This window comes from Odontesthes bonariensis, chromosome 8 (assembly GCF_027942865.1).
Source record: "Odontesthes bonariensis isolate fOdoBon6 chromosome 8, fOdoBon6.hap1, whole genome shotgun sequence".
NCBI classification, from domain to species: Eukaryota; Metazoa; Chordata; class Actinopteri; order Atheriniformes; family Atherinopsidae; genus Odontesthes; species Odontesthes bonariensis.
The window spans coordinates 17,921,120-17,924,904 of NC_134513.1; positions in this window are offsets into that span (position 1 = coordinate 17,921,120).

The window sequence follows — 3,785 nt, forward strand, 5'->3', positions numbered from 1 at the left end:
GCCAGTGGTTGGTGCTTCACTTTGATGATTCTCAGTCTCCGGCTGAGGGCTGTATCTGCAGTGTCTCAGCCCTCAGTGACTGTAATGGGGCTTATTTTGGTGTCCAATCTTGTGATGCACTTGAAATGCATCCCCATAACCCCCCCCCCCAATGCATATAGTGTAAATGCTGTACATTTATGTTCGTGTGATATGTACCATTGTGTGCAGATTTTTTTTTTGTCTTCTATTGTGTTTTATGAGTGGAGCTGCACAAAGGGTTGCAGCATAACACATTTTAAAGGATACATGAGTTTTAATGTAATTTGTTATACAGCTTAAATTAAAGGTTAATTTGTTTCTCATATTGTGTTTTTGTTTTTGGTCCCTTTTCTGGCGTGTACATTTTTTTTTTTTTTTTTTAACAAATGACTTGGATTTGGGGCTGCGCAGTGGTGTGGTGGTTTGCACAGTCGCCTCACAGCGAGAGGGTTCCAGGTTCAACTCCCAGCTGCGGCCTTTCTGTGTGGAGTTTGCATGTTCTCCCCATGTATGCGTGGGTTTTCTCACTGTCCAAAAACATGCATGTTAGGTTAATTGGTGTCTCTAAAATTGTCCTTAGACGTTTGTCTCTGTGTGGCCCTGTGATGGACTGGCAGCCTGTCCAGGGTGTACCCCACCTCTCACCCGATGACAGCTGGGATAGGGTCTGGCCCCCCTCGGCCCGACCGACAGATTAAGCTGGTACAGAAAATGGATGGATTTGCTTTTCTTTTTTAACTTTCTCGCAACAATGAAGCTTCACAATGAATGTTTCTGCATGTTAATTTTCTGGTATTCGATCAGATCAGTGTATATGTTCATGTCAAAATCTGCAATCTAAGTGGTACATAATGACTTTCTTGAGCGGTACGGCTTATAGAAACTGCTGTATTCACTGTGGTTTTATTCCAAAGTCTTAAATCCTAGATTGTAAAACAAAAACTCCTATATAGAAATGTATTAAATCCAGCATTGAATATACGCAAAGCTCATAATGCTGTGAAGTTCATTTGTTTAAAAACTTTACTTAATTTTATTTTTTCATTTGTTGGCTCAGCTAATGCTTAGTTTTTAAGGCAAATTGGCCTGTTCTCAAAGTGTTTTGAAATAACTTTGGTTTCAAAGTCTAATGTCATATCGCAAGTGTGTCTTTACACTCCTATTCATGAGACCTATTAGACCTAATTCTGTCTACTGAGCAGAGCTGTGTACCAGTAATACACGAGGGGATTAAATAACTAAATGAATCAATAAAAACAGAGCTGAACAAAATGCATGTTGATACAAGTATATTAGTAATTAAAGTGAATATCTATATAAATTGAGAAAAAAAAAACGTGGTTAAATAATGTGATTTGATTAAAACAGTCATGAAATAATGAAAACGGAGCCATGTTTCATCATGTTAGATCAAAATAGATAATAACAGTAACTGAACACAAAGAAAGAGTTCCAGCACACTGTCAGCCTGCTGCTGAACCATAACAACGTCATTGACTGACGTGTGCGGAACATTCCCCCCCCCCTACAACCCAGAAAATGTGCCATTTATATTGGAAAAGTGCCAACAAAGGGAGGAACTAACAAAAAAATAATAATAATTTAATAAAACATTTTATATTCATTGTTACAAGCCTCACATATGGTTACGAGCATAGGCGGAGTTTGAGATTCTTGCCAGGGAGGGCAAAAAAAACCACCTGTCTAATAGGCAGTCTCGAGATCTGATATTTATGTATCTTTTTCATCATATTATATATATATTATATTTTTTCGAATTAATTTGGCAACACAGTAATGAACTCTTTTGACCACCAGGGGGGGACAATACCCTCCCGCAACCTCCGCCGATGTTGAATAGCAATCATAATGATAACAATAATACTACTAATAAAAGCCCAATAGAGGTGCTGAGTTTCCTCTTCTGTACTATCAGAGTAATGTTATTGTTTATGAATAACCAGTGAAGGCTTTCATCACAAAAGGACACTACACAAATCAGTTTTTGTGGTGCGTATTGAAATGTTTAATGACAGGTCGACTTTCAAATGATTATACACATAAACAGTGGTTATACAGTCAAGACATGAAACATCCGTTTTAAACAAAATCATTTTATGCTCCCATATATAACCGTCCTTGACAGTTCTAAACGTGTGCAACAAATATTCATATAGATTCTGCCTTTTTCCTTAATTTTGCAGTGCCAGTAGGCCTGATGGCTGCATCCTCAACCCCCAGCCTCCCACAAGATGATGGTCTGTGGATATTTAGGGATGTAGGTACATCACCAGTTTGAGTTCAGCATGAGTCTACATGTAACAAAAGGTTTGGGCCTGGATTCTGTGTGAATGTGAGAGAACTATAAAGGGAAATAGACAAAAAAAAAAAAGAGAGAAAAACATGTCATGTTAGATTTATAAAAAGCTTTATTACTTTTCAATCACCTTTTAAATGGACCAGACTCACTCTGTTTCTTAATGCATATCATTTTCATTAAAACTATCTGTACAGATTCTTGCTGAAAACATTCATTCAATTCAATATACCGGCAGAAATAAATAACTCCACTGCTTTCTAGTGCCAGCTCAAAGGTAGTTCAAGAATTTACATCTGTATTTTACATAGTTTACAGGAGTTGTAGCAACTGGTACGGACCAAAAGGGGGGGGGGGGGGGGGGGGGGAATGTAGTTTATATGCATAATTCAGTACATTTTAAGAAACACTAACGCGTATAAAATCTTCACATGTAGCACATCTCAGATAGAAATGTTCTTTCATATGTTAATGTACAAACTATTCTATATTTTACCCTGTTCATACAAGATGAAGGAAACAGTCAATAGTGTACAAAGCTCCCATGCTTTGCATCTATTTCAAACTCACCAGGTTCCAACGTTGAACCAGTCACTGTACACTGGAAAAAATGCTCCTCCAAAAATAAGTAAGAAAAACAACAAATACGAGACGTTTTTGCTTGAAATAAGCAAAAAAATCTGCCAATGGAACTAGTGACAATCGGCTTGTCAAGATTTCTTGAAATAAGATGTGATATTTAGGACTTTTGAGATAAAAGTGATCTTGAAATTAGCTTAAAAACCTCTTCAAATGTCAAAAAAAAAGCTTGTTTCATATGAAATCCGACTCAAAACAATTTGTTTTCAAGACTTTTTCATTTAATAAGATATCCCAGATGTATTGTCTTCAAACAAGTCCCTGAAATAGTACTTGTTAGGCAGTTGTGTCTTATATTAAGTCTAATGAGATATTTTGACTAGAAATGAGACAAATATACTTGGCAAGACTTTGATTTAATCCAGTGTAAACGGCTCAGTAAATCCCCCACCAGGAGAGAAAAAAGAAAAGGAAAAATGGACGACAACATTAATGGACAGCGTAGCATATTCGTGTTGGGAAGTGCCCTCTCGTAGATTTACACATCCTGACAAATATACAAATGTAGTTTTTTTTTGTCGACATGATCCCACACTGCTTCAACAGCTTTGAGGTTCGGGCTCTGGGGAGGATTCATCACTCCATCAAACCTGATGCCACAGATTTTCTCTCACCCTTTCTCCTTGTTTCCCTCCCTAAAGAATCTTCGCTGGACAGCCACACCTCCAAGGAGAGCATGAATCAGGAGAATTATGAATCAATGTAACAGGCTGTTTTTATCAAAGTGCCGAAAGATCCAAATTGGTTCTTCACTAAGCTGTCTGTTGTATGTAGAGGCGACACTGGTTCATCCCTTGAGTTAGGAGCC